We start from the raw sequence: 12,301 nt of genomic DNA on the forward strand, positions 1-12,301 counted from the left end.
GTCTCACGCATTGGGCGTGAGACTCACGCATTTCAACCCGTTCACACGCTCACACGCCACACCTTGTATTTCTCACGCAGAGACATTACGAGGACAACGCCCACCAAGTTGCGGCGCTATTTTTTTAAACAGTGAAACAGGTAACGTAGAGGAATCAAGTGAGTTCCCCGAAGGCCCTGACACGCACCTGCTAATCGAATAAAAGAAATATAGCTACCGATCAGCCAATCAGAAAATAGCATTGCTGTATCCGGGTAAGATTTTTACAGGCTCGTGTGCAACACAGATCCAGACGCTCGCTGAAGTAGGTAACGTTACGGTTACAGACTTGTCAAGACAATGACACAGATTTTCACTATATGTTTTTTTTTTTATCAATATATTAATTTAACATTTTTTAAAAACAGTCTAAGATATGTTTTGGTCTGATGGTTATTATGACCCCGACACGCACGCAATTTTGGCCATTATACGTGGTCGGCCGTAGCTTTTGTGCCTATTATTAGCCCACTATTATTTTTTTATTGCCAAAGTTACACGTTGAAGAGGATGCGGGGCTACTCTGACAGTTTTATATAAGAGACTTCTATAATAGGCCTATCCATAATACTTGTATGGCAGTATCCATAATAGTTAAAAAAAAAAAAAAAATTCTTTCCTTTTATTTTTACTGCACCTCATCCTGGTCCCCATTTTCAAAACGTTTTGCCTAGGCTATTTCATTATATTTTATCCAATGTATAATATTGATTATTGCATTCGTCTATTTCAAAGATGTCAGGGAAGAGGCAAAGGAGCAATCTTTCATGCTTTGTTCTAAAAGATCTGGGCCCGTATTCATAAAGAATCTTAATGCAAAAAGTAGTTCCTAGTGACAAAATTCTAAGAAAATTCTTAGAAATGTGGGCGTTTACTTTTAAAATTAAAGAAAAAAATCCTAGTAAAGAAAAAATTAATTCAGAAAGCATCTTATCCCTTAAAAGAGGTCTTAAGGTAAAATTTGTTATGAGCACAGACGAGGACTTTTAAGAGGCTTAAGAGTTTCTTTAGCAGAGGAGAAAATGGCAGAAAGATGAAGAGGCAGAAGAAATGTGTTGCAGACAATGGATGACAATGAGTTAATAAGACGGTATAGATTATATAATAATTTAATATAATATAATTTAATATATAAATTAAAGTAATCACTACATTACGATATTTGGCAACTGGGAACATGCAACAATGCAATAGTGATGATTTGGGTCTGTCACAATCTTCTGTAAGCAGTGATCACACAAACAATTACAGCACTTTCAGAACATCTTATTGTGTCACAGTTCATTTAGTTTCCACTGGAGATTCCCACCTTGCAGGCTCTAAAAACTGCATTTATGAATATAGCAGGCTTATAGGTGAACACAAGCAGGGGGAATGAACCGTTAATAGTTTGTCCTATACGCTCCCATGTCTGCTTCTTGTCCCTTGCTGTGTCTGAATTTTCCTTTAAGAATGGCCTTGTGTTCATCCACTAACTGGGCTAACAGTAAACACTGTTCCTCTGTCCAGATTGGCTTTCTCGCTCTTCTTGGCTTTGATTCCATGTTTGATACATTAAAACCAACACTCAAACCGCCACTTACATAGGACGGCAATCACTGTAATTGGAAAGAGTGGAACAATTTTTATCATTCTAAGCCAATCAAATACCTTATAGGAAATTAAAAGCATGGTAAATAAAAAAATAGAATTCATATACACACATATAATGTGTGTGTGTGTGTGTGTGTGTGTGTGTGTGTGTGTGTGTGTGTGTGTGTGTGAGAGAGAGAGAGAGAGAGAGAGAGAACGGTCAAATAGGAAAAATTACGCATGTAAATTTAAAGTGAGGATTAGAATAGACCCTATACTTAAAATCACTCTTTTTTTTCCTTCTTGGACAACCAGCCAATCAGAGTCTTCAAAAGATTGTGTCATACATAGCAACCGGTTCAACCCCGCCTCCTCACTAAGATAAACGTTTTTGTCTTTTCCTTACTCAGAGTTGCTCTCAGATCGGTCCCGAATCGCTTTTAAGCTAAGACTCCTACGTAAAAGTTTTTAAGCTAAATTAAGAGTTTTCTGAGAGGATTCTTAGAATCTTTATGAATGCGGGCCCAGCTCCCTAAAAAGGTGGCTAGGTCAGAGGAGGAGGCTGTGGAGAATACAGTAGGGGAGGGAGTTAGGGTGCCAGTAGAGGATGGGTGCATGGAAGAGACTGTGGAGGACCATAGAGGAAACAGTGGAGAACCCACTGGAAACAGGGAAAAAGAGAGGGTTATGTAGAGCAGCCACCTGTAGGTGTTCCTTTAAGAAGGAGTGGTCAACCCGATCGCCATTCATCACAATGGGAACCACCAGCTCTTTTTACTGGTGCTTAGTCTGCAGACAAGATAACTCCTGTGTCCATCAAGGTGTGAGGGACATAAGCAGGGAGGATTTCTAAAATAGCTGCATTAGTGTTAGTGCTTGCTCATTCAAATACCTATGCTGAGAGGGTTTTCTCCATGGTGGGATTAAACAAGACCAAAACCAGGAACAGTTTAGCACTTGATGGAACTGTGAAAAATGGCTGGCCTGGAACCACAGTGATTCAAATGGGAGCCACCACCAACCCCTGGCCTCAAAACCAGCTACCAACACCTACTATAAACAGCACTGACCATTTTTTCTCTCTCTCTCTCTCACACACACACACAAATAAATGCTGAATTAAATAAATATTATTTTATTTGTAAGAATATGTGTCATTTATGAGATCAGACACCCGTCCCCATCAAACCCCTGCCGACATCGCGACCGCGGGCAAAATCTCACTCTGAACTCAGTTCAAAACTTGAGAGCCCTGTTTCAATAACCACAGTGTTGAATCATACATGTCAGGGAGATGCTGTGTTTATCTAGGCAAAAGCAAAATAACTTTTTGGCCTTCCGAGAGTACATACATTTAGGAATCTTTATGGTTACTTACAACAGAACAGCAACACATTTTGTGGACGACCGTTTGGTGAACCAGGAGAGGAGGTAGCTAATTCTGACTTTGCTTGCCACGACAATCTGACGCTTCTGAATCAGCTACTGTAAGTATGTTATTAGTTTAAGTATTTGATATTGACCGTTCAAATGCGGAGTTTTGTGCGTCGTCGTGTGTGTGTGTTTGTGCGCGCGCGCAATAATGATCTGTAAAAAAAAGGCATCGTACCCATTTAAGATTGATGTCTTCAATGATACTGCATGACATATAATACCCATATAGTCGGTACTTAAATCCTTATTATAATATAATTTAGCCATGCATTCTGTCATCTGTGCATATTTAAATATAATTTATAGAAACAAATAATTTCATATTTTTATAGAAAATTAAGAGAAAATTTTGAGAAGTGAATGATTAACCTACAATTATCATGATTACAATCACTAACTGAATAAAACAATTCATAAAATAAATATGCCAACACCCTGATCATAAACTTCCAGATAAACGACATAATTCGACATAAAATAACAAACAGATCATACAGGCATCAAATAATTTGCAATGGCATAAACAAGTATGTTTTCATTAACTTTCACAATAAATTTCATTTGAAAAAAAAAATCATTTGTGTTATACGTTTTCTTTTACTGTCTATGTTTGAGCCCCGTCCGTGATTTTTGAAACGTGCCGTTGGCTTTATTTGGATTTTACATTTATCTTAAAGAGTGTCTTCAGAATTACGCAAGGTCTGTTTTCTGACTTATAACAAATATTTTTAAAAGCTTAACTGGATGAAAACAAATCTAAACAGAGAGTTCTTTCCTCAGAACCTTTATAAAGAGTGTTCGGTTTCTCTCCGGACATTTGTTATTGCCGTACCTGCACTGTACCAGAAATAAATACAAGGTTTTTAATTTTGTTTTTATATTTATTTTTTGGTATTTTTTAAATTCATTCACACATTATTATTGTGTTATAGAAATTTAAATGTGTGACGTTCTATTCATTTTTATTGAGAAACGCATATGCTCTCTCTTGATTGGTTACTTTTGTCTGGCGCTGTATCTTGAGCTTGACGTGCATTATGGGTAACTGTATGGTTGTTAATAATATAAGTTTATATATATTGTTACTACTTTAAAAATAAAGTATTTAATATTGTTTATATTTTATATATATTTATAACAAGAACGATTAGAACCATTTTAATAATTCCAATAGAATTTGGTTTTGACTGTTGTTTTTCTCATCGATGATTAAATGTGAGCTCATCAAATATGTGGAAATGTGTCATTTTAACAGAGAAACCGTGTTAATTTTATGTGAACCGACATAATAAGTCAATATTTGTGTTATTTACAAGTGTTTTATGCTTCCATGATTATGAGAATGCTAGTGTTTTAGATGTTACTTTCCTCAGCGCTGTTTCGTGTGCAGTAAGGTCGCTCGACCGTTGAACACCGTCAGTGAGACTCGGAGTATCAGGATTGACTCGAGCTGCTTCTGCTGAGTGAAGATTAAGACTATACTTTCAGGGATCATTTCTATAGTTCTTAACTAGGAAATGTGTTTCGAAAGTGATGCGTCTCCCACACCACGATGAAGAGATTGGATACTTTCTTCTGAGCGTGAATCGGATGTAGAGTAATGATTTGGTTCATACGCTTTACATCATTGATGAACGTTTCTTGCTGCAGTCATGCGGTTTGGAGGAAGAGAGTATGATCAGAGTGGTTTGCTATAGGTTAAAATAAGAGTGAACTATTATGGCTATTAGTTTATATGGGAAAATCTGAAAGAAGTGTTAACTGATCAATTTGACGTAAGCTGTTACTAAATGTATTCTTTCAGTTGGCGTGTTCAGTAAGAGCATTAAGTTAAATACGTACCGATGATTTTTATTAAAAACTCATTGCATCGAATTTGATGCATATAGAAATTGGTATAAACACGGAATTCGTGAAGTAGAAGCTTTACATACATTTAAGAATGTTAAAGAATTTCAATTATTGTAAACATGCACGGGTTATAGAATTATTCTAACGAGATATATCTAAGTAATGATTAAAAAGAAGTAATTTCTGTATTATATGAAATATAATTAATGAATAAAAATATTGAAGACAGAAATTATATGGAGAATTTTAAAAGTAGGAATACTTAGGAAAACGTACATTACCGCACTAATGCGGTCTGGAGGAAGAGGGTATGATCAGAGTTGTTTGATAGTTGTGTTTGATTTGAATGTACGTATTAATTAATTTATTAGTAAAAGTGTATGGTTAAAATTAATTATATGATCATACGTGAATTATATTGAGTGTTATAATCGTTGTAATTTGAATATTTAATTTAATTAGTTTGATAATTCTGTGACTATTTGGAGTGGATATAATGCACGTGATTTAGATGTGCCTGCGCGTGCTTGAATATCCATTTAGTAATGTTTTTGGCATACCTTAATCTCTGTAATGCCTGTAATGCCATATATCTATATATCCATATATATCCAGACACGGGCCTAGATAATAACAAATTAATTATCTAGGCCCGTGTCTCTTTAAACTGCTCCCTACTGAGAGTGATGACGGGTGCAGTTGACGTCACGATCACACGGGTTGTTTTCCTGCGAGCCAGTGTACTTCAGACTACACAGTGTTACTAAAACTCAACATATCTTATTCAGCAGTCATAAGCGTTTCTTTTAGATTACTGTTCACCAATTTAAATGACTGTTAGGTCGCTAATATTAATACAAGGCTAGAAAGGGTAGTAGCTAATGCTAATGGTGGCGTTGGGTATTTCTTGAATATTTTGTTTGACATCGTCAGGCCTCTTCAAACTGACAACGCCGAGACATTCAAGAGTTAGTTTTCGTTTTGGCCGGCGAGAATGAACTGGATTTTCCCCCTGTCCAAGGGCTCTGGATCGATCCCTCCTCTTAACAGTCTACAGAAACAAAGACAGAGACAGATCGAGTCGCTCAAAGCTGCCCACTCCAAGTAAGTCTCTGAATGGCTGTGTCCCAAACCTAGAGAGACGAATAACGTTACCTGGGACAGCGATTAGGTATTCAGTATAGCAGTTGAGAGCACGCTAAGATTTGAGACAGCCTAAATGAACTCTACATCACGATTTCAGGCTTGATAACATGTGCTCAATGGTACGATCAGTGAAAAGAATCATCTGGAAAACCCGATTTGTGTTGTTGACCTTTTTGTTGTTGTTGTTGCGTGTTCTGGATGTGCTGTCCATGTTTCAGATTAAAGTATTAGCTCTTCATAGTTTATGAGATCCCTTCTTACTCAACAGGGCGTGTTAAATTAGTGGCATGTTACACCTTGTATCATATTTAACAGAATGACAGAGCCATTGTCTTCTTGAGCAGGTATAACTTCCCTAAATCTGATTAAGTTAAACTTAGTTACCAGTCATTAAAAACACACAATTTTTGACCCATAAATGCAATGGTGAGTTCATCAAAATCTGAACTATCTATCTTTCAGTTTCTAATATGAAGCTGCCAATGTAGTTAACCATATACAGTGATTTCTGCGCCAAGATACCAAAATATAATGTAATAGCAAATATATAATGACTGTTTTTTCTAACACGTTTCCCCAAACACTGCTATGTCCTTCATTGGTCTGCCAAACAAGCAGTCCCACATCCAAATATCACAATTGGCTGAGACGTGGATGTCACACTCATTTGTTGTTATTTTAAGTGAAATTCTTCTTTATTTGTCTGACTTAATTCTTTTCATGATGTCTCCAAGTCTTGCAGAAATTCAGAAGGATGTAGAGTACAGACTTCCTTTTACTGTCAACAATTCAACTATTACTGTCAATATGTAAGTATAAAAATAATTAGTATGGTGTATCATGGTTTTGAGTGTGTGTTATTATAATTTGATATTTGCTGTCACCCACAGCTTGCTCCCACAACAGTTTCCTCAGGAGAAACCAGTGGTCAGTGTTTTCCCACCAGTAGGTCATCATTTAGTAGACAGTAACAATGGAACAATGGTTACCAGTCCACTTATAACTAATGTAAGTTTTTCATCATTTTAAATGACTTGGTTGGAATCTGAAAGTGTTTTTAAAGTCAACATTACAACAATGAAAAAAGTTTGTCTTCATGATCTTTCATTTGAGTACTACAATACTAATTAGAATTTTCTGCGATGTCACCTTAGCCAGTGTTTCCCAACGTAGGGTCCGCTTGAAACTTTGATTTCAAATATGGATGCAAATTACTTTTCAGATGTAGTTCTTAACGGGGTGTTTGCACAACAGTTTTCAACTTAAAAAAGAAAACATTTAATATATTTCGGCTGTTCATTTACAGGACGATGACGTTTCGGGTGCCATTTTCATAATGATATCTTTTGAAAATGGGTTTCAAAGTGCCAGTTTTTCAAAAACATTGTTATTGTAGTGTTTTTTGTAAACGTGAATCTGTGAAACCAAAGACATCATATGCATGTGTATTAGGTGTTCAATAGGAATACATATGTGCATAAGTTCATAGTGTGGAAAGTACATAAAACTTTTCAAAAATGCAAACGAAAATCGTTGTGATGTAAATGAATGAACCCTATTGATCAAAACATGCTGATAATTAATTATTTTGATTCGATGCATGCTGTCTCAGCTTGCTGATCACACACAAACTGATCAGATTTTTTCATGATTTAAAATGAATCTGTCAATGTCATACAAATTGAAAAGCCAGAAAATCAAGTCACATGCTGTTTTTTGCTGACTTTGTCTATCTAATTGTATTACAGAACATTCAGAAAAAAGTTCCATAAGCTCAACTGTTATACATTTATTTCTTTTTCCCTTTCTAATCAAGTTTGGAATGCATTCAGATTTAGGCAAAGTAATTCAGAGTTTGCTAGATGAGTTTTGGAAAAAGTCCTCCTGCCTTGATGTCGGGTCCCACCTTTCCTTAGTGAGTATTTTTCACCATTTTACTAGAAGTTAAATCGAAGTTAAATGATGTCTACCATAATAAAGAAGTTAATGTGTGCTTTTGTTATCTTTGTCTTTTGGCTCAGTATGTACAAACCATCGGGGATGCCTCCTTACCCAACTCAGAGCTTCCATTTTGTTCCTGCCTTCCCACCACAGGATGGTCAACGGCCAATCGGCCCTGTCCCTGTGCCACATACAGGGGTGGAGCCTCAACAAGCCCCTCCCCGACCAGCAGCACCAGCTTTTGGACTCATCACTGACCTTCCTCTTCCGGTACCAACTGCTGACTCACAGGTACCTAACAGGCATTCAGTCCTAAAATCAACCAAATCAGTCTATTAAGATTACAGTTTCTGTATTTTTACACAGCTCTGTCTACTAGAGACACTTGCACACAATTTATGTGTTGCTGAGTACTTGTGTTCTTCTGAAAAGTGAAAAATGACTACTTGAGTTGAGTTATGATCTGATAGTTCAGACTGCACCTGGCTTTTATACAATAAATGTGTTTTGGGTTGATTTGGTAAAATTAATATTTTTTGTTCATTTCTCATGTTCAGACTACAAAAGTAGGATTCAGGCTGTAATGCACAAAATAAAGCAGAAATTTAGATTTATCTCATATTTATGACTTATGAACCATATTAAGAAGTTACAGTATTCACACTGTTGGTTAAAGCAGAATTTAGCAAAACTGTTGATAAATAGGACACTTTTATCAACATATCATTTCAATACTCTGTTCAGTTTGCTATCCCTTATGAAGGGCCATTTCTGCTACATGTGAAAAAAACATGCTTATGTAAATTATAATTGATAAGTAGAAATTATGAGATAAAATTTGTAATTAAGACCAAAAATAAACATTTTATTATTTCAGCTTTCTCATAATTCTAATGCTTTATATGGCATACTTTTCATCTGTTAATTCTGACTTAGTTTGCCATATCTTTTTTGTCTCGTTATGTTTTAAAAAGTCAAAATTATTTAATACCGAGTCATAGTTAAGAGATAAGTCAAAAATATGACTGAGAAACCAACTGTTCATGTCTCAAAATGAATACACAATTGTGACTTGTAATTTCTTATCTTAGAATTTCAAAATTTTTATGATTGACCAAAGTGTGATGGAATAGAAATGAGCTTCCTTAAAGCATGTACCACTGAATTTATCAAAGAAAATGCACTATATCTCATTAACCAACAAAGACTTTTGCAATATGACATGCAAAAGCCTGGAAACAGGATCATATGTAATTACAGCCACAATAACCCGTGAAAGCTCACTTTTGATGTTCTTCCTCTGTAGTCCGGTCTGAATGGACACATATACAAGATGCCTGAGATCCCAGATACCTTTCCAGAACTGTCTGAGATGAGGTACAACATGTCAGGGGCATTTGTTTGTTAGGAGAATTAATTAGATCTGATTTTGTCTTATCTGTTTCAAGTATAGTATTAAAATAAAAGAAATATCTGAAAATACATATGTATATTTTTTAAATAACATGCATTTGACATTCGTCTCATTCTCTCTTCTTTCTGGTGGGTTTGTCTGTTTGTAATCTGGTAGGTTCCTCAACTGAAGGACATGAGCGATCAAGATGACATGCTCTTGGAGTTCTCATGTGTCTGCCTCAGCTCAAACAAGTAACCTCTGACAAAGAGGAGCTGGTCAACAACATCGTAGAGATAGCCAGTGAGTTTCCTGAGCAGTTTTGGATAAAGTGGGATCAGTGGAATTTTCTTGTAAACAAATATTACACACATCATTTGAGTCAAGTTTACATTTACATTTACATTAAATCATTTAGCAGATGCTTTATCCAAAGCGACTTACAAATGGGAACAATAGAAGCAATTCAGATCGATAAGAGAACAACAACAGTATACAAGTGCCATTACAAGTCTGAGTTAGTCTTTAAAAACACAACTCATACTCTCACACAATTCGAATAACAGATGAAATATGTCTTGCTTGCAGAGAAGAAACCTACAGCTCGAGCCTCAACTGGAGGGCAAAGACAAGAGATGTTGTGTAAAGTATGTACTTCCCAAATAACTGACCAAAATAATTGGGTCCAGAAGTCTGTGATTTAATTGTTCAATTCAACTTCTTATGTTCCATATGTTGCATAATTCAAAATAGTAGCATTTCACAAAATTGTCTCTGACTTTTGGATCCCACATTACAGTCTTGTCAATATGCTAACGGTTATCTGCTGTTTTATTTTCTGTAGTATGAACAGTTAACCCAAGATGAAGTCGGTATTTGAAACCAAATGCAAAGACACATGAGCTCAGTGAGGTTAAACACACATGCACATGATTTGGGACAAAGAAGCCTGTGACAAGGAAATGGAAAATATAGTATTCTAGTTGTCAACTATGCTATTATTGAACATTTCAAACCTTTTTTACATACCAGTGTTGTGTTTGTGGTTTTGTCTGCTTCCGTATTGCATCTTTTGCCTTTTTTTTTTTGACTTTCAGCTTTTGTTAATCCAGGAACATTTTTGCCTCTGGTTGTTGAATGGACTTGACAAATATTATTCATTTATTTACTTATTTAATCAAAAATACAATAAAACAGTACTATTTTTTATATATTACTACTTTATTTTATATTTTTAATGTATTTTAGGATGTAATTTGTTCTTGTAATTGAAAAGTACCATTTTCAGCAGCCATTACTCCAGTCTTCAGAATTTGTGCTTAATAATTATCAGTTATTGCTAAATTATTAATAACTAATTATTAATAAATAAATATATATATATATATTATATATAATATATATATATATTATATATATATATATATATATATATATATATATATTTTAGCTGCTTATAGGGTTATGCATTTTTTAAGATTCTTTGATTAAAAACATATTTGCTGTCAATTTTTATTTATTGGTCCTTAATGAATAGTAGTTATATTTTTTTTTATTTTTTTATGCACAACTGTTTTCAACAATGTTAATCATGAGAAATGTTTCCTGAGCATCAGATGAGCAGATTAGTACAATTTTCTTAAAGGATCATGTGACACTAAAGACTGAAGTAATGGCTGCATTTCCTTTTTTTATTTTTGTACTGTTTGATGTGATTTTCCTCTGCCAGAGCTGCAGTCTGAAGTGCGCTGCAGGCCAAGTTAAAGGTGGCAGCCCATCAGGCTGAAGAGGGAGTCTGAGGAGACAGCAGAGAACTTTCTGGAAGGAAAGACAGATATCGATGACTTCTTAACCAGCTTCATGGAAAAGAGAACGGTATTAAAGCAATATTATGTATGAAACAATAAAAATATTTCTAAGCATGTCCAGTAGAACTCTATAGGCAATTCATACAATTTTGAAATTATACATGACTTTATACATCTCCGTGCAAGGAACATTGGATACAGTCTCTTTGCCAGACATCCATTTACAGCAAGCCTTGTTTGAAACTAAAAATCAGTTAACAAAACTGTTTTAACTAAAAGGCTTCTGAATGTCAATTCAGATGACCATTACAAGTGTTATTGTACCTAAGCTAAATCTTCCTGAGAAGTTAAAAACCTTGAATTGGAGACTCTCTTATTTCTTACTTGCGATATCTCTCGAAAGCACAAAATCATAATATAACCAATTATTATGATTAAATAATAATGAATTGATTAAATGATATAAAACAAACAAAATAAAAACACAGATGTATGTGTGTTGTCTTGAAGAAATACACCGGTTCTATTGAGAATTGTTAGATTTGTACATTTCATAAGACTAGTGTGATGCTCTCGAGTCTTATGACTTCCTGTTACAACAGAAAGTTATCACAGTTAACTTGTCAACTCACTGGATCTTCTCATAAGGTCTGATATTAAAGACTTGTGCACTTCCTGAAAATTAACACAGTGATCTAACTTTCTTTTTTTTAGCTTTGCCATTGCAGAAGAGCCAAAGAGGAAAAGCTCCAGCAATGCATGACAGTTCCCTACCATACTTTAGATTAAATGCCCCAAGTAGGTCATTTATATTTTCTTCAAACTCAACAGGCTGATTTACTGATATTAAGAAAGTGTTTTTATCTCTGGTGTTAATAAATAACATAATATTCTTTGTCACAGGTTTGGGATCAATCTACCAGCAGACCGGTGAGCTTAAGACAAGCAGCTCATCATGTGGCCTACAGCCTTGAGTGGGCAAACCTAGATACATATGAAAAAGAGATTTCAGCATCATTTCCTGAAATCAACGTGATTTTTGCACAGAATTTCCAAAAGCATCACATTCCCCTGGTCGAGTAGGCCAGATGCGAGTACGTCTGGATGTGGCCAGTCT

General features: G+C 35.3%; 1 long non-coding RNA gene, 1 other non-coding gene and 1 pseudogene across 2 annotated transcripts; all 3 read left to right on the forward strand.

The window, feature by feature from the left end:
* The first annotated feature begins 4,517 nt into the window (after window positions 1–4,517).
* LOC113110213 (small nucleolar RNA U3) lies at window positions 4,518–4,733 on the forward strand. The gene has a single exon (XR_003293103.1). It is a non-coding gene; the product is annotated as a small nucleolar RNA U3 (small nucleolar RNA).
* An 841-nt stretch (window positions 4,734–5,574) lies between these two features.
* LOC113107797 (vacuolar protein sorting-associated protein 37A-like) lies at window positions 5,575–11,140 on the forward strand (annotated as a pseudogene).
* A 26-nt stretch (window positions 11,141–11,166) lies between these two features.
* LOC113106158 (uncharacterized) lies at window positions 11,167–12,274 on the forward strand. The gene is made up of 3 exons (XR_003292455.1): window positions 11,167–11,251; window positions 11,899–11,982; window positions 12,088–12,274. It is a non-coding gene; the product is annotated as an uncharacterized LOC113106158 (long non-coding RNA).
* The last annotated feature ends 27 nt before the right edge of the window (window positions 12,275–12,301 follow it).

This window comes from Carassius auratus, chromosome 1, assembly GCF_003368295.1.
Source record: "Carassius auratus strain Wakin chromosome 1, ASM336829v1, whole genome shotgun sequence".
Lineage (NCBI taxonomy): Eukaryota > Metazoa > Chordata > Actinopteri > Cypriniformes > Cyprinidae > Carassius > Carassius auratus.